General features: G+C 33.7%; 1 protein-coding gene across 2 annotated transcripts in view; it reads right to left on the bottom strand.

The window, feature by feature from the left end:
• The window catches only part of LOC106692608 (homeobox protein OTX2-A), a 269,018-nt gene extending 243,786 nt beyond the window's left edge, over positions 1-25,232 (bottom strand). The window contains exons 1-2 of one of the 2 annotated variants that reach the window (XM_067053160.1): positions 25,174-25,232; positions 17,341-17,404 (exon numbers count right to left, since the gene is read on the bottom strand). The gene's annotated coding sequence lies outside the window, so the exon portion shown is untranslated. The remainder of the gene's footprint in view (positions 1-17,340; positions 17,405-25,173) is intronic. The other variant, XM_014438657.2, reaches the window with a different exon arrangement.
• Between the last annotated feature and the right edge of the window lie 445 nt (positions 25,233-25,677).

Here is a 25,677-nt window from a genome sequence, read left to right as displayed (position 1 = left end):
AGTGGGTTTGGGTGGTTAGAGAGTTTATAATGGAAGGAATGATATCGGGTTCGGGCTAGATCGGTTACATAAGGAATATTTAGGTCTTTATGGATGGTTTTATTAGTAACAAAATAGCATTGAGGATTTTGGATTGTAAGGATTGGATACGAGAGGAATTCGAAGGTTTGGTGGAGCCTCAAAGCTCAACTCCGTATATCCAGATGGGCCTTATTATTGTCATGTGGATCAGTATTTTGTAATGAATTGGAAGTTTAGACTGTTTGTCAAGTAAGTGCTGTAATAGTCGGAATTTGAGTGCAGTTTCCTGTCTTTTCAGTCTTGTGTGAGGATTCCAGGTTAGTCGTTTGTCAAGGTGTAGTCCAAGATAACGAATCTGTTCTACAGGGGTAAGATCCACATTATTAAAGCATGCTGGACCGAGGATACTACCTTGAGGAACACCAGCAGATTGAAAATAGAGGGATGAATAGGAACCATTGTGGTTTACTTGGAATAATCTATTAGTAAGAAAGGAACGGATGATGAGAAAATATGTAGGAGGTAGGAATTTACGGAGTTTGTAAACCAGTTCCGGGTGCCAGACTCGATCAAAAGCCTACTCTATATCGAAAAAGACTCCTGCTCAGTACATTTCTCGCTCCAAAGAAGACGAGACAACGTCCACGGCACGATGACATTGATGGATAGTGGAGTGGGATGTTATGCTATAATTTAAAAAAAAAATCAAATTTGTACCGCTTCAACCCATGAAGGAAGTACTGTTACTAGACCAACGTTGTGCAAGGAAGTGATTTGTTCAGAATCACGCTCGACTTCCAGATTCTTACCCAATCAAAGCTTTCCGCATCATGAGGCTGGGTGGACCCCGGAGGAGTCCCGAACCCCACGGCTACAGTGAAACAGAAAATAATTATCTGCCACAACCAGATTCGAACCTCAATTCTTAGAGTTAGTGGCACAGCGCCTTACCACTGAGCTACCTGCTCCCACTATGCTATGACATGGTACATTATTTACTAAAGGGTTTGGATAAAAGTTAAAAACACCTTAAAATATACCTATTATTTAGATTAGCCATCTATTTGGTTTATCTGTAAACATCGCGACCATAATGAATAAGATTACTATAAGAGAATAAATGAAGTTGATAGTTAAATAATTGATGTTCCTTTGAGAGGAAGGCATGAAGTGGTAGCTGATGGAGGGTTTCCTGAAGAGATTGGAATTGTATTAGGGGGCCTTATCGATTTTGGATTGGAAGGATTAAGCTCTTTTTGAAGTGGGAAGGCTGCGGTACCCCACATCTCCAATAATGGACAGTTCTTTTGAAGTTCACTTCATAGTCCATAGCTCGTGAAATTCAAGTTAGCAAACTAACCTTACCTTATGCAATTTTCTCATTTTTATAGATTTTTAATAGGACTTTTTGTAAAACAGAGGAATTTGAGACGAACAACCTTAGAGTTTATATTATAATAATATCTGTGAACAGAATCTTAAGGTTGCTTTCGTAAACGAGCATGTAACGGAATATTTGACAGTGGTAAGTGTAAAAAATAGTGGAATAGTATGGTGCAGTTAGCGCATAAACCCGCATTAAATTTAAATTTCGTACGACTTTCCGTTTTTGAGCTATGCCGATACATACACAGGACATTTTGAGATACTTGGAATCTAGAACTCGAATCCAATATTATACAAGCATACACATATCATTATCTCTGCTACATGTATGTATAATTAAATCTATTTCGCTTTAATAGAGTGCGGTGGAAATAAAAAGACACAGTGACCTTCAAATAGATCTTACAGTTTTTGATGTAGGGTTCACCATTTTGATTTTTTTAAGAGTTCAACATTACAAATTTTATTTTATAGAATTCCTTCATCGAATGTAAGTCAAAAGCTATATGTTATAAAGTATGTGTCCATTCCCAAGTTTACACCTCGACTGGAAGCAGGTTAAATTTTTACTGCTGAGTAAGGATGAAAATATGGCTTGCAAGCTGTGAGTGAGTGTATAATATTTAGAATCAAAATTTATACCTATAAGTTTATACCTACCGCAACAGCCGCAGGGAGGAAGTTACTCTAACACGCTTGAGAATAGGTCATACTTTCCTCACCTGATCAGAAAACTGCCACCTCCAACATGCAAATATCGTCAGTCCATTCTCACGATTAGACATATTTATGAAGAATGTACTCACTATTTGCCAATAATAAACAGGATAGGACTGACCCCAAATTTATCAGAAGCTCTCACAGACGAGGAAGCTAAAATTACATTAGTGTTTGAATTTTTAAAAGTACATCGCCTTCTTTCTAAATTATAACTCCTCTTCGATTTTTATTTTTTTAAATTTATTTGTTTATTTTACGCCTTTAAGCAAGAATCAGCAACAACAAAATTTAAGGTTCTCACTAATAACACTAAATTTATTGTTCTGGAATTTTTATTCAAAGGATTTTTAATTTTGAACAGCCGTTTCCATGATATAGGAAATATTAAATTTCTTTTAGCGGTGTTGGTGAAAATCGTTGTTTTTACACTGACGATCTCGACCGTATATCCGTAACAAACTTATAATGTAAAATTAATGGAATATGGTCCGGGTGGGGTAAAAAAAAATTCAAAAAGTAGATAATTATACTATTATATTGAGCCAACGTTTCGCCCCACGTTGCAGGGCTTCGTCAGGGCTAAAAAAGATACAAACACATAGTTACAAAAGAAAAAAAAAGAGAAAAAAACATAAGTGTAAAATAATAGGGGTATAAAATGTAAAAAAGTAAGATATAATAAGAAAAATTAAAGGTTGTAAATAGTAAATGAAAAGGGTGATAGTATCAGATAGATAAGAGAAGATATATTAAAGAAAATACAAATAAAGAGATGTAAAAAGAAAAAAAAATCACAAATCAAATGATGAGACAGAAAATTAATTCTTTAATATCTTTCTCAGTCCTGAATTCATCAAATATTGATGGCTAGTTTTTCCCGGTGTTTGCGAGGCACATATCTTTGTCTTGGAATTTTTTCATAAAAGCCAAATGATATTTCTGTTCTTAGTTTTTGGTCTCACCTACAATCAATCCATAAAACTAATAGGCATCTGTAACATGAGGATTCCAACTCGTGGATTTTGCTAAGCAGAAACTATTAAAAAACATTTTGTTTCCAAAATTTTTTGGACACCTTCAGGATCAAAAAGGCTTCATATTAAATAACGGAGAGGTAGTATATTTCATACTAACAGATGTTTCAGTTCCGTGACGATGAATCGACGCAACCCCCCGCCGTGGGGAGGTGTAAATAGGAATACCCCACGGGCCATTATCATCGCCAATCATATTAGCCCTGGCTCACTGGGCATAGCCTCTAACTGATAATCATTGCCTCCCCTCCCATTCTATTATATCTTTTCATTCATTGTTCACATTTTACACAGTAATGATTTGTAAATATGTATTTTTTTTTTTTTTGTAATTTCAGATTTTGAATCACCTTTTATTATCTCAGACAATATGTTTCTTAACAATGTTTAATTAAATAAAATTTTATTGGCCGAAACGTTGGAATTAAATTGAATAAATATGTATAAATATATTCTTGGCCACAATGACTGCCAGGTCGTCGACGTAAGCCGTGGCAAGGAACCCCTTGTCCTCTAGTTCCCCCAGCAACTCATTGAATACCAGCTTCCACAGAGCTGATTCTAGGACCGAACCCTGGGAACATCCTCTTTCAATTTTTCTCTCGACCTCGTAGTAGTTACCCCTGATCCTGACACTCCTGTTATTGAGGTAACTACCTACGAGGGAGTATAGGTAACTGGGGGTGTCGAGCTCTTGCAACCGATGGAGTACACGGGGCCACCAAACGCTGTCGAAGGCGGAAGAGATGTCAAACATGATCAATAAGACATATTTCTCCCCCCTGTCTTCCACGTCTCTACGCACTCTCAGCAGCGCATCATAGTTCCCCTGCCACGGGTCGACCCAAACTGCCGTGGATGACTTGCAGCACTTAGGGCTGGTCTAAGGCTGTGGAGGATCATGTGCTCAAGAACCTTACTAGCTACTGGGAGGAGGGATATTGGTCGATAGGATTTAGGCGTTTCTTTGTCCTTACCACCTCCCTTGTAGAGCAGTCCTAAGTCTGCAAACCTCCACTTGTTTGGAAAGTACCCCTTATTCAAACACTCGTTGAATATATCCAACAACTCTTCCTCAATATATTGCCCCTTATAAGGGGCGCTGTTCTTGAGGATTGCAGCATCTATGCTATCTAGTCCTGGACCCCTCCCGATCCTTTGTCTGTCCACGGCAAGACAAAGGTCTCACATAGCAAGGCATAGGCCGGTAGCTGGTGGGTATAACGTGGTGCGTCTAACCATTCCATCATCTGCACTATCCTGGGACGGATCATCCCTAGGGTATGTATAGTCTATATACATTTTGGCAGCCTCCTCCAAGGTGGTTGCCTGAGCACCTCTCACTCTAATAGCTGCCATCAGTTGTAACGGCTTAACCTTTCCCAGTGCCACCCTGTACGGGATACCCTAGGGATTCTTTTCTGATTCCTCTACAATAAATTGGTCCCAGGACTTCTTCTTCTGGCAACGCACCCCGTTTCGGTATACCCTATACCTATGCTTCGATTCTTCTCGAAGTGCAGGCCTCCTCTCGTCGTATCTGCACTCCTGGTACCTACGCTTGGCCCTGTAGTATTCTTTTTTTAACTGCGTCAGAGCAGGCGTCCACCATGGAGGGTAATACTCGCCGCTTCAGTGATGGCGCCCGTAAGCATTGCCACTTTGCGGTCAATTTTGGGCTCCTTATCTATCGGGGTCATCTCCTCCCATTCTCTGTCAGGCAGTATTCCCTCCAATTCACTCATCCAAAACGCTCTCCAGTTCGTCGATCGAATTACAAAGCCCTTTTCTACTTCTGGGGCACCGCCTTCCTTCTCCACCACACTGAAGGCTATGACCCAGTGGTCGGAGCTCGGGTCTGAACGTAGGATCGAGTCTACAATACGCTTTGCTATGGGAGCCGTGGCAAGTGTCACATCTATCCAACTCTGGCCCCGCGCTCCAACAAATGTGGGACCAGAAGGCTCGTTCATGATAACCAGCTGACACCTCGCCCCGCATTCTTCTATCAACCTCCCTCTAGCGTCCGTGCGAACAGAACCCCAAGCCGTGCTCCACGAATTGGTGTCGGAACAGACTATCACGCTTTTATACTTTAGCGCGACAGCCTCCACAGCAGCTATATTATCCTCTACATTGATATTTACATTCGCCTATCGTGGCGGCATATATGCTAAAACCAGAGCGAAGGCAACTCTGCCCCACCTGACATAACATGCCGCTTGATCTGCTGTGGTGAATTGCTTCAGTTCCATTACGTCGAGGGCAGGGTTAACGACAACAATCGCTGCTCTAGGCCTCCTCTCGCCACTGCCTAGACCGACCACCCTCGACGCAGTTCCAAAACCTGTAACCCCATTCTTTCGACAACAAGGCTCCTGAATCGCCAAGATGTCAGCACTTCGGGCGAGAGTTCTCAATTCGTCCGCGACCACTCGTCTCCGGCCCATATTGACCTGCAGGATATAAAGCCTACGCATACCGGGTCTTCTTCGCCTGCTTGACCATCATCTCTAGATGAACCGGGCATTCCCTGCTGTCCGCACAATGTCGGAGATCTTTCACTGCTCTGACACTCGCCTTGCAATTTCTGAACTGGGGTTCCGTGCCCCTGCACCATAGTATGATTATTAATATTTCCCTCCATTGAATTTCGGAAAATAGCATTTTATACCTACTGCCAGGTAAAACACAGCCGCCTCTAACCTCAGGAACAAACGCTGACCAGTACGCTGCCTATTCTAGGCGCGACGGTTCCGGATTTGATTCTAGTTTTGGTCCACCCCGGGTATTTGATTTCCCCGGTTCCCGCCATATCTGGTGAGAATCCCCCTATCCGACAACTGGGGAGGCGCCCGATGGGAGACTAGCTACTCCACACGGGTGCCCGAGGTGCACCGAACATCACGAGCTCTCCCTGGGGAGGGCCCAGAGCGATGTCGCTTTCTCTGAGCTGATGGGAGGATCTCCAGCTCAGAAGCCACAACAGACGCCTACCCAGTCTGCCCCGGTGACCAGTGCCTCTATGCCAGCCATGGAACAACTCTTTGCCCGCATGGACCAGATGATAGGCATGGTGACTATGCTCAAGGAGATGATGGGCAAGATCCTCGCTCGCCACTATGACTGAACACCTCGTCATTAACTGTAATGTCAGAGGCCTCTCACCGAAGCAGGCTGAAATCGAGCTTCTAATGCAGCAGCACAGTCCATCAGTGGTAGTGCTCATCATCACTATGCTCACGTCACGGATGATCTTTCAAGGGTACACCGCATACCGAGAGGGTTGCATCCCCGGAGCTTGCGAAGGAGTCGTGATCTTGGTCAGGAAGCAGCATCCGAACCCAGTGGCGTCTACCGAGGGTACTCATATAGTCACAGCAGACGTACGGTTTAAACACCTTCACACGTTCACCTGTGTCTACAGGAGACCTCGGGCCGGTCTCACGTCCGTGAAGCTGCTACTGCAACACGCCCAGGCGACTAGCCGGCATGTTGTACTAGGGGACCTCAATGCCCGGCACACCGCCTGGTTGTGTAGTAGTAACAACCCACTGGGGACTTACAACACCAAGACCAGACTGTTTCTCTTCCACCCAGGAGTGCATACCTTTAGGCACGCGACTCGCTCTTCGTGCACGCAACACTCGACCTTTTACTGGCCAGGAATATGCACACGGTCACGGACTGCCATGTGCTACCCTACGGACCATCGGACCACTGCCCAGTGCTTTACACCTTTGAAGGTACGCCCGCTACACCACCTGCGAGCAAATATCTTCTCCAGGAGGCCGACTGGTAAGAATACAGGTCGAGTGTTGCTGGAGCACTACCAGCCATAGTGCAATACCGCACTCCCGACGAGGTGGACTAAGCAGTGAAGGTAATCACCACCACCATCCAGAAGGCAGCCAATACTTCCCAATAATCAACAATCCCAAAGTTCACTCCTGTCCACAACGCCATCAGGAAGCCACCGAAGCACATCCTCACTCTGATTGGCCAGCGGAACAATCTACGCAATGTCTTGTCTTGTGTCTGCGCACGCGTGATTACTGCTTGAAACTGGCCATCAATGGGATGACCCGGCAGATAGCCTCAGTACATCTGACTGATGGGAACGACCTGATGACGTCTGGGGAGCAGGGTGTCCTACTGGCCTCTAGCTATGCAGCGAGGGATGCTGATCGGACGTCCAATGTTCCTCCACCACCACCTGGAAGAACGCCGAGTCCCGTCGAGAAGCCCATCTTCTCCACTTTCGGGCGGCTGGAGTCAGTACTACGCCGCACTAAGGGCAACAAGTCGTCTAGACAGGACGGGATCCCCAGTGTACTACTGATGATGCTCCCCAAGAAGGGTAAAGCCTTCCTGTTGAACATCTTCAACTCGTGCATACGGATATCGTACTTCCCAGCGGCATAGAAACGAGCGATCGTAGTACAGCTACCCAAGCCTGGGAAGAAGGGGGACTCGGCCGAGTATTATCGCTCGATCAACGTCCTCTCACACATGAGCTAGCCTTCAAGCGGCTCCTGTAGGAGTGATGTATCACCATCTCATGGAGCACTGCAGGGAAGCCGATGTAATACCACCCGAACAGACTGGTTTTCAACTAGGTATCGCATGTGAACATCACCTGGTGAAGCTGCAAGCCCACACTTCCCTCCACCGATACCTGGTTCCCTTGGTCGACGTTCTCGCCGAGGGATGGAATTCTGGCTCTGCAGCCTGAAGTCACCCACACCTCAACACAGGTTTGAAAATAAAAAAAAAATTTACAGTTGGAGAGAAGCAGAAGAGACAGTTCGAGAGAACCCGGACAAGACTAGTCCAGAATCGGGGCACATTGGAAGATACGCCACCCAACAGGGAAGCACATTGCAGGATGACAACAAAGATCCGCCGATAGGCCGCGGAGCCAAGCGAAGAACGACCGCCGCTACCGCCAAAGCTCACAGACCCATCAAGATAAGTAAGACCTTTTAGCTGTATTTTGAGTGGCAATTGTAGAATTTATAAACTTAGAGTCAATGTGATTAACAAAGATCCCAACTGATATTTCTCAATTCATAATATAGTAACTAAACTTTAAAGAAATAGATCTACCATGCTCTCTCATAAGATTAGTCTAGCTCATTTGTATATAATTGTAAATGTAAACTAATGCAACCGAGACTTTACTTTGTAACTTAGAATTCCTGCATACCACCTCATAATAATAGCATAGTAAATTGATAAACACGATATCGTTTGAGAAGACGATTAATTACAAATATCCATAAAATTATTACTATAAATAAATTTGAGACGATTTATTTTATTATTATTAGTTGGCTATTGATCGTGGATGTTATATGAGCAGAAGATATTTGAGGGTGCGGTCAGTGTAGAACACATATAAGTATAACGTATTTTATAAGTTTCAACGTTTCGGGTAGAATAACAAAAGACCTTTATCAGGGATAATAACAAAAAATTAGATTGAAACCATTCATTGCGGTTGTTCTCTTGAATATCGATACTCGATAACTAACATCGTCATACAGAAAATCTTGTTTTTTTTAATGAAAATCGTAATGAAGTATTGGATCACTATTTTATATATCCTAATTTTAAAGACCTCTGGACTAACAACAGCAAAGGTTTATTCTGTGTTTAAAATTAAATTAGTCACTCATTTCCAATTAAGGCGATGTTAATAAACGAAAATATTTTTTTTAATACATAAAATCTGTTTTCTTAATCGGATTTGCTATTATATCTTCTTTGAAAATCCATCTCTAAATTATAGAAAACCCTTAGCAGGATATTTTATTGGAAGTAGAACGTGTTAGATTAAATTACGAACAAACATACGATAAAATTATCTTTACAAAATAATTTTATTGTAAACGACAGGGAAATAATTAATTCGAGAAAATAAAAAGCTTATGAATTTTAAAAATACATAAATGTATGTGTAAAGTCCAAAACGTGATATCGACAGTGACAGCTACATAATTATTTTGGCATGTTTTGCCAGAAATTGACTTCCAGAAATATTATAATTAGTATTAAGACAAACCGCGCATAATTTGCTACATCTTGCACATAATTATAGTCGTATGGCCGTTTAGCAGTTTTCATTTATTATACGAATACAGCCGAAATTATTCAAGAAACAAAGAATAATGTATTCATAAAAATGTTCTGGTCTATAATTTTGCTCCAGAAAAGTATGCAAAAAAGAAAAGATCTTTGTTTCGTTAACTGTTTTGTTAAATAATTTTACAATGTCAGATCAAAAATGGAAAACTTTTTAAGCTATGTAAAATTTGCTGCTATTTAAGTTTTTCATGTGTTTTATAACATTAAGAAAGGCTAAATTAATCCATGATTTTCAAGTTTCCATCTAATAAGCCTAAAATGATCATTTTTCCCCTTCCGATAAAAAAAAATAAAGTAGTTGATATACAATAACTACCTTATTGAACACTTTTAGAATTATAGGATTCTTTTTTTTTTTTTTACCAAAGAATCAGTAATCAAAATTGAGCCATTTATTTTTATTGAGGCATCATCGTTGAAGGTCAATCACCTTCACTTTTGGGAGGAATTCAATTCATGATTCTGAAGGAAACCTGAATTCAAAAACAATTTCGTTATTTTGGTTTCTTTTTTTCAACTTTCCACACGGTTTACACGCAAATCGAGAGCACGCTAAAAAAATGCTTGCGTTTTTTGACAATTTTCTCCTTCAGGAAGTCCAGGAGCAAAAGTCTCCAAAACAAATTGGAATAAAATCCTATTTATGTTATATTGTTCAATTTATCAAAACCTGTAAACAAAAGAAAATTTCAGATTAGATCTGTAGATGTTTAGTTGGTGAAAAATTTAAGACACAGTAGTATCCTCAAGTTTAGCTGTCTTTAATCCCTAGCTTAATTATATGTTAATGTAACACTAGCTAATGCAGACGGTCTTAGGATATCTCCGTCCTCCATGGAAAATGAAAAATAAAAGTGTTATTTTCATGAAAAATTCTATTAGACATAAAGACAACATTCTCATTATTATAATGCATTTGATTGAAAATGTAAACTGTATTGCAAAATAAGCATTATTTAAATTATATTGCTTTATATCGTAATTTGTAAATAGATGTGTGGAAATTCCTGGATTTACCACTGGAATGTAATACCAATTTTGGTTGGAAATTTTTTATAAAAAGTCATATTTTAATGTTTTGCATATATACAGAATGCTAAATAAACAAATAAGTATATAGCCATCCTTCAGTTCAGGTAAGAGTTCATAAAATAATAATAATAAACCTTTACGCCCCTCTAAACCTTAATCTACTAAATCAGTTTTAACACAATCCTCCCATCTAGGTTTAGGATCGACCTACAACCTTACAGAACCATCTTGTACGCCGCAATACTATAACCTGAATTGTATTTACCGGGTGCAATTCCCTTAATTCAGCGTTCTGTAGCCTTTCTAATTTCCCCGGTTAACTCATCTTTTTTCGGTCTTAATATTTTACAAATTATTTATTTTCAAAAACCTGAAGTTGCTGTTCTTCCCTTAGTGTAAGAGGCAACGTACCGCATCTATAAAGAACAGTGGGAAGGTTAATAGTTTTGTAAATTCTAACCTTAAAGTTTCTGGATAAAAGGCGCGAGTAAAGCAGGAGTTCATAGAATATAATCTAAAAATTATTTTAAAGTTAAAAGAAAATATTCATGGCTCATTATTCTAATATTGTGAAGAAAGGATGGAATCCAGAGTTCCATGTCAAATGAACACCGTGTGTGGTCACTCAACCGACTCTAAGCATCCCCTGAATAAAGTTGGCTTAGAAGTAAATGACATGCAAAGCCTTACATCCAGTTATAGCTCCTCACCGCAAACTCGATTAATGAGCCCTTCGTTATACAATAACTACGGTGAATATGGAATTGTAAGGAAATCGACCAAGGAATAAAAAAACCGAATTAAGTATGAGAACAGTGTATAAAATATGAGAAAAAAGAATATCCCTCCATGGTAACCCAGAAAATATTTTCCAAAAGCAATATTAATGTCCATTATATATTATTTGTAATTATTCTCAACGTTCTATACAAACAAAGTGAAGTATTGATACAATATAAACAGCCACACAGTAATACAATGTATATCTAAATGTGTATGTAAAATTTGGAATACAATTGAAGGTAAGGATGGGCCGTTCCGAGATTTAAGAACTATTTTGAATATAGGAACAGAACGAGACTTCATTCCAATCGGAACGTGAAGTGTTTAGATTTCGTTCCATTCCAAAGTTAGATTCTATTCTAAGCTCTTTCCACTTCAATGTATTGCTATATACGGATATAAAGGCTTCATGTGCTATCATTTTTAGTGTGACATGTGTAATTATATAATATTTTGAAACTTGTTCTCCCTATATTATATATTGCAATTTTTAAACTGGTTTTTTTTTCCTATGGAAAATTAAAAACGTAAAATGTTCGGGTCCAAATCTCACTTGGCACCAGACTAATTTTCTAATGATTTTTCATTGCACGGATCTCTGATCGTGGTGCAGATTCCATATAAAGACATTTATTTCTGGGCTTCATCACTTTAACTTGAAAACACTTGGAAGTTAACTTAAATAAAGAGTCATACAAAATAATTTTATTTTTTGCGTCCCTCTAACACATCTCAGTGTCAGTTCAGTGGTACCCCGCGGTATCAGTTTTAAGGCCTCATTTTTAACAATTTTTTTTTAATTACTGGCAATGATGTAACCTCCTTGGAGATAAACCTATGTTCAGTTCAGGAGAATAAAAAAATACTATGGTTAGTTAATGGTTTTACTTCTTCTGTACCAACTACCTAAGCCATCCATCATGAATCGCACCAGAGGTAACTAAAATTTGAATTTTTTTAATATGAAACTTAATGAACTAAATCAAACACTGTTTATATTTGAAGTAACTACATTATAATATGGTAATAAATAATAATATTCCGATAATGTTTAATCATGATATGTGTTTTCTTGGAGAACTGAAAATATCCTTGATCTGGATAGACATCTTGGCCCTTTTGCTATCAACCAGATATGGATACTTGACCCCTTTGTTATCAACCAGATATGGATACTTGACCCCTATGTAATCAACCAGATATGGAAACTTGACGCCTTTGTTATCAACCTGATTTAGATACTTGGCCCTTTCGGTATCAAACAAATCTGGATACATTGCTATCAACCAGAACCAGAACCAAAAAAGATCCAAACTTAAAATGATTAGCTAATCATGTAGTTATAAATAGTTTCTATATTCAACTTTTTTATCTATGTTGATGCAGAACCAACGGATATACAGTTTTACTATGATTGATTATTAATGGCTCCCATTGATAGTACAGTAATTATAATTACTACACCGATAGTATTACTATGCATTTCTCCCATTGGATTTTTATATATTTGGATTGGAACATTCATAACCCTTGCCGTCTCGATTTTGAAAAATAATTGATAAAGCTAGTGTTGCCTTTTAACTTAAATTCTTTTCAAATATTTTTATTATAATTACACAGGACTAGATATTTTAAACCTAATGTACAGAGGATCCATTTGCGCTATAATGTGGCAAGGGCACACTCCAACTAAAAAGATAGAACAGTAGTAGCAGCCTAAAAATTAGATTTATTTTTAAATCTAGTTCAAACTACCTGTTGTTTAAGAATTCTTCTAATGATATGTTTTCCATACTGAAGGTAAACTTTTAACAATAAATAATAAAACAAAAAATATAAAGAATTGAAGCTGGAATCTAAAGGAGTTTTGGATGCATAATTTTTAATATAAAATTAATTTAGCAGCTACTATATTTTTTTCGATAAATATTACAACCTGAAACATCTTATGATAAATTTTATAACGCATATTAAAAAGGGAAAAAATATACTAAAATTTAAAAATATATATTTAAAATAATAAATTTAAATACATGGAATAATGATGAAATAATACATCATATTATCAAAACAATAATCCATACTTATGTACAATATTTACACTGATTCAATGAGCATCTCCCGCAGAGACAATCTATTGAAAAAATTTAAAGTATGAGATTTAATGATCTCTTACTATTTATTTTACGTGCGCATAGTAGCTACCCCAAGTAATATCGGTCTAAATATTTTTTATTAAATGAGTCTGGTGCTTCGAACTATTATTTATAATAATATAGTTGACAAGTGTGAATAAAACTAGAAACTAAAATGCATGAATAAAAGCAGCAGCCTTCTTACTTTCACTAAGTCTCTTTTATTACTTGTTATGTCACGAATGAGGAAATGAACCATGTTCTAGAATCGAAATCAAAATAGCTCTTTGTGTCCAATATTCTTCGGCAAGAATTACAGTTGAGTTCTTATTATTTATAATAATAATAATAAAGGCTTAGCGAACCCGAAGTTTCTACGTTTCGGTCAAACCTTCGGACGTTTACACTTCTGTTCAATGTTTATAGCATTTTAAGGATCCATTTATTACTAAGTTCCAAAGCCTTTCTCGCCCATCTGAATTAACGTAATGCTATAACCTGAATTATATTATGTAGTTTCCTCAATTCAGCGGAGTGTAGCCTTCTAAATTCTCTCGTTAACACATCCTTTTTCGGTCAGAATATTTTACATTACACTTTATTTTCAAAACATTAAGGCGTTGTTTTTCCCTAAGTGTAAGAAGCCATGTTTCGCAACTATAAAGAACAGTAGGAATCATCATAGTTTTATAAATTCTAACTTCTATGTTTTTGGACAGAAGGCGCGAGCAAAGCAATTTCGAGATTGAAAAATCATAAACGTTTCCCTGTTTAACCTTACTTTTATTTCCTCATCAGTTTTTCTAGTTACCATAGTTTATTTACAGGTTATTAATGCTGTATCCTATCCTAAATAGAAAATCCAAATTAAAACTAGAAACATCTATTCTTATTTTTAAAACAATTCTCAGGCCACTGCTGATGTGGAGCGGCATCCATTACGAAAAGGAAAAAACGATCATTTCAAAATAAAGTCGTAAGAATTGCAGTGAATGCTCCTTGGTTTGTAAGAAACAGCCAATCGGGAATCACAAATAGAGACAATAGAGGATTACATCATAAAAAGGTACTTGAAGTTCCATTCTCAGTTACCAACAGTTAAAGGAGCAGTGACCTACTAACTTGGGAAACCCAACTACAACCCGAAGATTGAAGCTCAGGCTGCTGCAGGACATCCTGTTATAAATTCTAAATTTATCAGTTCTGTTATTGTCACTCTGAAATTTTATTTTATCTTTTTTTTTTCTTCACCTTTTTCTTAAATTCACTTTCATTTTTTTTGCTTTAGGAGTCAATTATTTATTTTGTTAAATCCATAAATGTAATTGTTTTTGTTATTAACTTTACTTTTATCTTTTACCAAGACTTATTATTTTAATCTATTTATTTTATCTTATCTTTTGTTTTATTTATAATATTGTATACAGTTAGGGACGTCTTTTGTAAAAATAAAATAAAAATGTACCTCTTACATTAACCACGTAAGGCCCACCAGGCCGATCTGGAATTAAATAAATAAAAAATTATTTGTAATTTAATTTTTATTGTCTGATTTATTCTTGAAATTTTTTAGCGATCACTAAATCAAAAATTTTAATCCAAACCATCCTATATTTATCAGCATTATTTATTTTAAATTTTTCAAAAATTCGACTCGGGCTTGAACAGTTCTTGAACGATTGTTATTTAATATTGTTAGTAACTACTTAATACACATTCATAAGTGAAGCCATATTATACAAAAATAAGAGCGCTATGGATTAGTCCGAAAACTCGACCATTTTTCAACAATCGATTATTTTAGTATTAGATATAAGAAAAAAATATGTGATTTTCAAGTCATGATATCAAACTAAAACTTGAGAGTTTGTTATTAATTTAAAAAAAAAAATAGTTAAAAATAAGAATTACTAACTTATTTCAGTTAATTGTTGTAGGCATGCTATTCGTTAATTGTAAAAATGAAGCTTAAAACATTATGATAACATACTAACACAAGAGTACGTAGGAAAGGAGCATACCCCGATATACAATAGGAGCATGAGAAAATCAGGAAGTGGAAGACACCGAGACCTTGAGAAATGAGAACAAATACCGAAATTTCTACCAAAGGGTGAACTTTAATTTAAGAAGCAATTAAAGTCTCTCCTGTTATGTAGAGATCTAGATGGATTATTACTTAGCTACAAAAACCAAACAGCTGAACTATTATGACTATATGCTCAATGAAAACTCCCTCCCTACCAAAGTGCCAGCTGAAAGTAACAGAGCTAGAGGGAAAAGGAGTCCAAGAAGCAATATAAAAACTTAGGAAAACAAAGTCACAACTTCCTTTAATTATTTATTTAAACAAAGCAATTTCCTTGTTATACATCGAATGAACTGGCGTAAGTAGCTTGAGGAAGTCATGAACCGAATGATGGCTTGTGCCAAATGATGATAATGCTTAAAATTATATATCGTGAATATATTGATATTAAATTTATTATTGATACTTTTTAACAATTTACCATATGCATTGAGAGCCGAAAAATGAAATATCATTTATAATTAAAAAAAGTTGTGCAAATATCACCAATTAATTGATTGGAAACCTGTATAGACATTGGTCAAATTGTTTGCCTTTTAGTGTCGTTAGAAATTTTACATTTTGGAGATTTGTCGTTCTAATGGTAAACCTCTAATTAAAAGGCAAAAATTAACTGTTTAAGGTTTATTTTTAATACGGGTTATGTAGCGTAGGGATGGTTGTGTAGCATGTAGTTATGTAGCATAGGGGTGGCTGTTTCTTTTTAAATGAAATATTAACTTTTTTTCATTTTGAAAACAAAGATATTTGACCACTAACAAATATATTTTAATGAATTACCAGAAAAAAATGAACTTTTATATTTAAATATAAATATAGAGGACTATTATTTAGGTTTGCCAACAAAGTACTGGGATTAAATAAAATTTGAATTTAAAATGTTAAATAACCAATAATAGGATTTCTATTATATAAAAAAAAAAAACTGGTGATATATTTAGTTAATTTCAAAACAAGCTTGGCAACAAAATTTGAAGAATATAAGAGAATATTAAACTTAAATAATCAGCCATGATGAAAAAAGTATGTAGTTTTTAAAAGCTATATGAGTTCAAAAGTGTTTTATTATAATTTCGTATGATATAGCTTTCTTCTCATTACGAGTTTAGAGAGAGATAGGGGTAAAATCTAAAAAAAAAAAAATTCAAATAATTTAAGATAAAAAAAATTTATTAAAAATAAAATATGATATAATATTGACAACTTTCTTTTGTCCCGTACAACATAATTTAACGTAATTACAAAGTTCTGAAGATATTTTATAATTTCATTACTTTTTACTTCTTCACTTTATTTCAGAGTTAAATATTAACTTAGCTGCATTAACAGTTCCATTGCTAACATAGCTTGAAAATGAATTCATAATTTTGTTATATCCTTTGATAAAAAATGATTTATATAACCTAATTTTGTTAATCATAATAAGTGGAAAATTAAAATAGTCATAACAGATCCTTTAATTATTTTTATGAAATTGTTTCTTCTTTGTTATAGATTAATTAATCATTTTGTAAGTAGGTATTATTATGTGAGTAGGTACAACACTGCATACATTTTAACAATTGCACTTGTTTTTTTTAACTTAATACATCATTGATATGTAAAAGCATAGTCTCTAAAAAACTTGGTTTTTAATCGTAAATAAATTATTAAGAAAAAAAATTGAAGCTATCGCAGCGTGAAATTATAAAAATTAATCCTATAACTTCCAATTATTGGAAATTAATCAAAGGTTGTTACGACTTTCCTCGGGCGTTTGAGTTTTCTACTCCACAATAAATACATGTATACTGTGAGTATATTTAAACTATTTACCAAATTAAAAGTTAATCATGAGTAAATATTGCATCAAAATATTAAAATACAACCATTATTTTTTGCATATGAGCTATATAATATACAATCAACCTTCTACATATCAAGAAATAAAAAGAAGAGGTTTATAGAAATTTCAGTAAATATTTTACTATCAAAAAATACGTTTGTATACCTACTGTCGAGAACGGCAGATCAATTTTGATTAGTTTCTGACTTGCAAAGCATACTGATCAGTCCTGTAAATAAAATTTAAAAAAAAAAATTAAAATTGAAATAAATAAAATTAAAACATAAAAGTGTAAGTTTTATGGTTTAACATGTATATATATTTTAGATTAAGAAAAAACAAATTTAAATAAACATTTTTAAAAGGTTAGATTATGAACGTAGATTTTTGAAAATAAGTACCTGTAAATTGAATTTCAAAATGTGAAAATTTTTTTAGAATATTTACATTCATTTTTTTTTCTGAAAAAAGGATGGATTTATAGAGATTATCCATACATACTAAGTACGTAAAGTAAATTGGTGTTCGAGTATATACATTTTTTTTAATTTTATTTTTATATTATCATTTTTATGTAACTTTTTATTTTTATTATATTATATTTATAATATCCTTTTGAGAAAGGATTTTCTCCTTCGCATATAATTACATACATCGAATTTAAAAATTACCTACAGTAAATTTATTTCAAACAAAGAATTAATGTTACACAATATGTTTGTTACTCATAAAAATTTAAACGAATTTTTTTATTTTGTTTTGTTTTACTTATCTTTTCATATTATTTTTTTATTCAATATCATATCGGCCTGGTGGGCCTTACATGGATAAAGTTTATCTAAACCATAATTATAAATTTTGTTTTTATCAATATTACTAATATTTTATTATATTAAAGTGAAGAAATTATACATTAAATAACAATGTGTAGGTAGATGATTAATTGAATTTATTTTGTTGAATTAATGTTGCGTTTGTACATATAGTATGAAATTTGTTATTGTGAATTGTTGAGTGCCTGCTGATTTGGCGAAGGCATAGTAATGCATGAACTAAGAGATAATAAAACATAGAATTTTATTTAGTATTTATTCTATAATATAAAAGTGTCTCGATTTTTCCCGAGATAAATAACAGCGCGCATTCAGATTAATTTGTATAAAGAATAATACCATTTTCCATACACAATTTGATTGTTATTGAACAAAGTTCAACAAAGCGATGACAACAATAAACTAAAATTACTAAAACTGTAACACATACTTCTCAATCTTATCTTATCCCATCCCTACATCAAGAAATGAAAACAACTTCATGTCTGTAATGCTTGCACCTTGAAATTACAGAACTTATAAAACTATTATAAAATGTGTACATTCAAAGATTTTATTGATACAATGTTTAACCATTGCATTCTCTATCCAAATTTTATACACTTTATGATAATTTCATCCAAACCACAAGGTTTCTTACTACGCACATTAGTTTAGGAAAAACAAATCAGAGACATTGACCCAGTTTAGACAAGTGCTTCCCGAATAAAATTTTCTTTTCTTTTTTAATTGACTTTTAAGTTTTTTGTTCTTATATTTGTGTTTTCTCATTAACCCTGAAGGATTGATTATGGACGTTAAATAAATTAATCATAAAAGCTTTTCGAACCCGAAGGTTAACGATACTACTAACAGCACTTTACATGTATCTTTCCTGTGATGCCCGATCAAACCTAAATCTAGTAGATCAGTCTTGATGCAATCCTCCTACCTACGTTTCGATATACCCGTAGTACGTTTACCCGTTGGTAGCAGTGCTTATTAAAATTTTAGGGATCCGCTCGTTACTAAGCCCTACAACCTTACACACCCATCTTAAACGCTGCAATACTATAACTTGATTTGTATTTATAGTTTTCTCAATTCAGAGTTGTTTAGCCATCTAGATTCTCCAAATTACACATCCTTTTTCGGTCCGATCATGTTATGTAAAATTTTATTTTAAAAAGCCGCTGTTCTTCCCTTAGTGTACAAGGCCACGTTCTGCATCCGTAAAGGATAGTAGGAAGGATAATAGTTTTGTAAATTCTAACTTTTATGTTTCTTGGCAGAAGGCTAAGTAATTTAAAAATTGAAAAATAACAAGCGTTTCCAGACTTTAACCTCGTTTTTATTTAATTTACGTTAAGAAATAGTTGACATTCTATTCTAATAGCACTGTAATAATTTTAATAATTTAAGTTTACTTGATCTTCACTATCTAGCAATGTTTTTGAAATTACTATTTTTTATTTAAATTCCTTATTTTGAAACAATAATTTTAAAAAAATATATAAAATTTTATTTTAGATAATATTTTGGTTTTAGGTTGATAAAAAGTCAGTCTAAACCATGCGGCATACTTAACAATACAGCCTGAAAAGTTTGGTTTAATCCAGTTTTGGATTTTTAAGTTATTTTACAACAGATGTAATCAGAATGCCTATATATCTACACCAGGAAATATACAAGTATGTGCTAATATATTTCTTTATTTTTTTAAAAATTGTTGAGGTGAAGAAAACTTCCAATTAGAATATATACTATTCTATTGATCAAGCCGGCACAAAAGATCAACGTTGTCAACCAATACTTGTTCCCGGGCCTTACGCTCTCCATACTGCGTCCCTTACAAAGATACGTCCTTCGATATTGGAGGGTATTGATACTAATATCCGCAGGAGTATCAAGGCCATCATTGGGCTCCCCGCTAACACCTCGTCGGCGATGTTATATGCACCAAGAAGATATCGAGGACTGGGTCTGAGCAAATTGGGTCACTCTGTTGCAAATGCGCCAGAGTCTAAAACACCAGCCCATGTGCTGGGAAAATGCACCAACAACTCCTTATAACACACCGGCACCACTGGGTCAAAGAAGAATTGATGAAATTCCTGGAAAAAAAGACTTCATCTGCTTCGATGAGGTTTGGTGTATGGACACTGAAGGATCCGTAAGATATTGTGGCATTCTCTAAAACCTGTGGCACGGCTCTGGTCTTGGATCCAGCGGCGAGATTTGAGAATAATGACCTCGATAAGGTGGGTGGAGCGGAAAGGGAAAATAAGGAAATATTAGACTATATGCGCCCCTTTCCTTAAGGATAAATTACACGAGACCTTTGGAGAGAGAGTTTACCGTGAGAAGCCTCTGGTTTGGATCTCGCGGAACAATACCAGATAAAACAAGGAGCTTCTTAAAAGACCTAGGTGTCGGTACTGGAGATATAGATATCTTGGCGGAAAATATTATTTTGGACTCCCTGGGGATCATACATCACCTGCATGGCAAGTAGTTCTCTGATTATTTATTCATTGTGTTGTTTTTTTTTGGACCTGTCGGTTTGTGTTTTAATTTATATATTCCCTTAACTCATTTATTTATTAAATTATTTCGTTTAACTTTTTTATTCATTGAAGTATTTCTTTTAACTAACTTTTTGTTTAATTTTTTCCTAAATCTATATACTTATTTTTTTTAGATTTATGTGTTTCTTTGTATAAAATGATCTACTGCGATGACAACTATGCCTTTGGTTTGACTTCACATTGCTGTCTGATGATAAATTTGTTTTATTTGTTTAACGGATCGAACGTGGATAGCGGATCACTGGAAAGGGGAGGTCTGAGAGAGTGAGATAGGGAGAATGAAATTGTCAAGTTAATGAAGTAAAATTTATAAATGTAATGAAATTGTTAAATTGATAAAAAAAGAAAAAAATAAATGAAATAAAATAAATTAAAATATTTGTAGCGTTTAAATTTATAGACGAGTATTGATTGTGAAGGAAAAAAAATCATTGTTATAACATGCGAATATATATATTGTATTTATGCCCGATCATGGATTGATTAGTACGCTGTGTTTTGTAGCAACCTAATGTAATTGGGCAGCATGGCTGAATAAAGCACCTCTCTCTTATACTTGTACAACGTTTCGGGATATTACCCCTTATTTATCCTTATATTTGTTAATTTTAGCAATTTCCTTTGTGAAATTTACAATGGCACATACTATATACATATAGTCTATTTTTTTAAAATTTTTAACCACATTATTTAAATTAATTTAATGGATTTATTTAAATAATGTGGTTATAAATTTTTTTTTAGACTATAGGTATATAAATGACAAAATTTCACAATAGGAATGGATGAATATGGGGAATATACCGAAAAGTTGTACAAGTACAAAATATAGAATAGTATATATTCACATAGGTAGTTTTCTTCACCTCAACTATTTAAAAAAAAAATAATCAACTTCCTAAAAAAGAAAATCCAGGATATTCATCTATTTAAGCATGAACAAGATAGTATTAAAATAAGAAAATAATTAAAAAATAAATAAATTGTTAAACATAAAAAATTAAACTTGTTTCTATATGTAAAATTGATTATACTAAACATAGTAGAAATTCATGTATATATTTTTGAAATAAGAGTAAATTGTTAAGCTTATTTTCGCTCCGTACTGCCACAAAAATATAATTAATTATTTAACAGAATTTAAAATTTATAATGAGCATCTGGAAATCGAATGCTAATCACAAACTAAACCACTTGATTTCCGTAGTACACAAGGATTTATGTTAATTAGTAATTGATGAAGGCTGAATAAAATGTTTATTTTTAATAAAGATTAATTGATGAGCTTAAATGATAAAGTTGGAACAATGTAAACAACTGAAAATAATTCTTTAGGTGCTCATTTAATTACTGGACATTAGTATTTTTTTCTATTAATAAATAAGTGAAGACTTCGGTTTCAGCCCACCACCGGTTAACCAACGTCGAGCGGTAAAGCCATGAAAATAACTTTAAAAAATTTAATTTTTCAATGATAAAATTATACAATTAATCATTAATAATTAAGAAATAGATTGATAGCAATTCTAAATATTGTTTAGTATTATTGGGATATTAATATAACGTTTTAGAATAAAATATTTTACTAAATGTTTTCCGCAGCTGTATACATTTATATACAATAATAAATATGTCTTTATTTTTTTTCACTCCTAATTTTTTTAAAACTTAATTACATGACTGCATAATTCTTGTAAGCAAAGGAAAACTGCGTTCTAAACGAAACAGAGTAAAAATTAGTTGGAGATACGATTTATTGATTATTGATTTTTAAAAACGAATAAACTATTAATTGAATTTTTCCATGTAAATTGTAACTTCTATGAAATTAGATTTTTGAAACCGTAATGATCATTATTCTAGTCAATTATTTATTTGATCGACATTCAATTTCAATTAAAATAATACTGTTTAGTGGATTAGTATAATTTATACGAATTTTCAAGGGATTCGAAAACTTTGTTTTTGTTTTTTTCCTTGAAATTGTTTGTTATCAAGCATACACCCGCCAGCTATTAACTAAACTAAATGTTTGAAGAAACATCCAGATTTTGAGAAAATTTTCAGGGTTTTAATATAACAGTTTGTTATAATAAAAATTAATTTGTAAATTATTAACAATCGAATTAAGCAAATGAAGAATCTTTTGCTGTTTTACTTCTTTAAGTAAAATCACTATTTATAAAGAAACTTTTTTAAGGAGATCAACCTCTTTTTTTTTTTTGGTATAACTGTGGGAGTTTAAATTGTTTGTTGAAAAATAAAATCTATTGATAATCGGTTTTGGACCTTTGATAATGGGAGCCATTTGTTAAAATTTTCTGTTTTAAATAAAAAAAGCAGAGGAAAAAAGCGACTAATGAAAAAAAATATATAACAACTCATTGTGATTTTTTTTTTTATTTTGTCAGTAAAACTGTAGTAGTATAAATAGTTAGTATAAAGTTTAAAAAAACAAACAAATTAATATGCTATTTATGTCAGAAAGTAATTTATATTCAATAGTTTTAACATCGGTTACATAGTTTCGTACATTAAAAGTTTGATTGACTATTAATAAACAGAACAAAAAAAAAAAAAAAATAGAAAGAAAAAAGGTTACAATATAATTTTAGGGTAAGAAAGAAAATTTACTACCGTACAAAATTACTTTATTTTAAATTATGTACCATTCTGATGAAAATTAGTAATTTTATTTTCCATGGATTTTCTTAGGAATTTTAACAACCAAATATTACAATACATTATGTCTGAAAATTAATAGAATTTATTATAGAAATAATGGCATTGTATGTTTTTACAATAAATAATATTTATTTATAATTACCATGCTGATTATAATTTTTTAAACATAGCTTGATTGTTGATTAAAGTTTCAACGAAAAAAAAATTCCAGAATCCCATCCTGGGAAATTAATTTTTTTTTATAAGCAGAATAAATAAAATAATATCAAGTATACAGACTTACATAGGTATGCGATAACAAATAAATTATTACTGTTATAAATATACATAAGAGAATGAAGTTTAATATTATTACCATTATTTAATGTAACAATTAAAATGTAAATGTTATCTATCTTTAATATTCATATAATTAAATATAATACTAACTCCTTATTTATACAATATAAAAATGATTTATTGGATATTATTTCATAACACTGTTCAGTTCTTATATTTTAAATATAAATACAAATTTAAATCATTTATAAAAATCAAGGTAATTTTATAAAATATTAAGAATATGATATTAGTAAAACAAGTTATTGACTAGAAATTGTGGGTGACTTCATAGCAAAATAAGATTTTTAAACCGATCCTTGTTTTTGTAGAGTAATTTTCTAAATATTTGTAAGGAAGTATAAGTTTTTAGTTCCATTTCATCTTAATTCCTTAATTATTATGTTATATACATTATCAAATAGTTCATTTCACTAACCCACTTCTGGAATATTATAATATCAATTTTATATCTTTAAAGAAAGTATTTTTTTACTTTTTGTAGAACATAATTAGGGATTAGGGAGTGATGTTGAGTCATTTTATATTATATTTTTATTTACATATTAAGTGATAAATATTTATCACTTAATATAATGTATTTATGATTTATAATATTTTGTTTTGTAGCCTTGTTGTAATGATACTTAAAATTTGAAACAAAGCTCCATTCTGTATAATACTTTGAATGTAATTGTATTTTTTTTCTTTTAAGATATTTAGATTCCTTTAATTTTGGCAAAGGTTGGATTTCTTTAAATTTTGCTTGATAAAGGAAATATTTAAGGGATCACAAAAAAACTATTTTTTCTATTTTAATGCTTCATTGTAGGCAACAATTTATTTAATGGGATAAATAAAACATATCATTTCCTAAATACAACGAGGTCAGAACTCAAAAATATTTCAAATTCAACTAATACACTGAATTGTAACACAATTTTTTTAGGTAATATTCTTTTCACAGCGGCACTTTTGCAATAAAAAAAAATGTAATATGGGCAAATTGCATATTGATCACAATGAAAGTAAATAGGAGGAAATCAATAATTTTATATAACATCTAGATCATGCCCAAGAAAAAAGAAAACATAATTTTCTTAAAATTCCTTATGTACATAGTTTTTATCTAATTATACCTAAATTTTTAATTATGATAATTTAATGCTTTAACACAAATATTCAAGGTATTGGAATGTTATTTACAAATGATTCAATTTTCGAGTTCAGAGTTTCACAAACAAAATATATCTCTAGAGGTTTTATTTATTAATACTTATAAACCAAAAGTTTTGGTCTCAAAAATAATCTATTTTAACAAAAAACATATGATATTCCATATTCTAGGTTGTTACTGTGGTCTCTCTCTCTCGAGATATCATTGGATTTGGTAGAATTATTGTGATATTTAGGGTTCGTTTTTTGATATGTTATCAAATAATAGGTAATAAAGCGCTTAGATAGATAACGGTTATCTCAAAGGTTAAGATGTAATCCAGGTGAAATTAGAGAAGACATTCAATGATGCCTTTAGATAAATAACTCATTTTTTCAGTCTGCCAGATAAAAAAAGCCATAATAAGAGCCTGACTGACCTGAATGTGGGAGAGAGGATTACACGGAAGGCACGCCTTGGTCTGCTCCAAGCCACTACTGGGGGTAACGGGAGACTAGAGCCGGTTTCCCAATAACGCCCCTAGGGGCGCTGCAGGCAACAAGATGGCCACCTTCGCTCCCCTCCCATTGGTCCGCTCGTCCCCACTCCTTGCTCTCTCTTTAACCAATGGGAAGAGGCCTATCCCCTCCCTTCCCCTCCTTTCCCCCTCCTACCCAACCCTCCCAGGAAGGGAGAGCTGAAATATTAATTTTTTCTCTACCGCTTGGCCAGTGTTGCCCGTGCACCTCTAATACCCCACTTCCTAATATTCCTCGGTCCTCTGGGACAGGCAGGACCACCGACAAATACTCGGATATTCTTGGACCCCTCTTATTTCCAGACCCTCTTTTTCCTTCCAAGAGCTAATATAAAATTGGGGTGCTCCTTCCACTTCAATTCCACTCTTCCTTCAATATCATACCTTCTGTGTGTATTTTATTAT

The sequence above is a fragment of the Halyomorpha halys genome, unplaced genomic scaffold (genome assembly GCF_000696795.3).
Source record: "Halyomorpha halys isolate HHAL.00 unplaced genomic scaffold, Hhal_1.1 Scaffold64.1, whole genome shotgun sequence".
Lineage (NCBI taxonomy): Eukaryota > Metazoa > Arthropoda > Insecta > Hemiptera > Pentatomidae > Halyomorpha > Halyomorpha halys.
The sequence above is the reverse complement of the archived record's forward strand: the minus strand, read 5'-3'. Positions and strand labels throughout refer to the sequence as shown.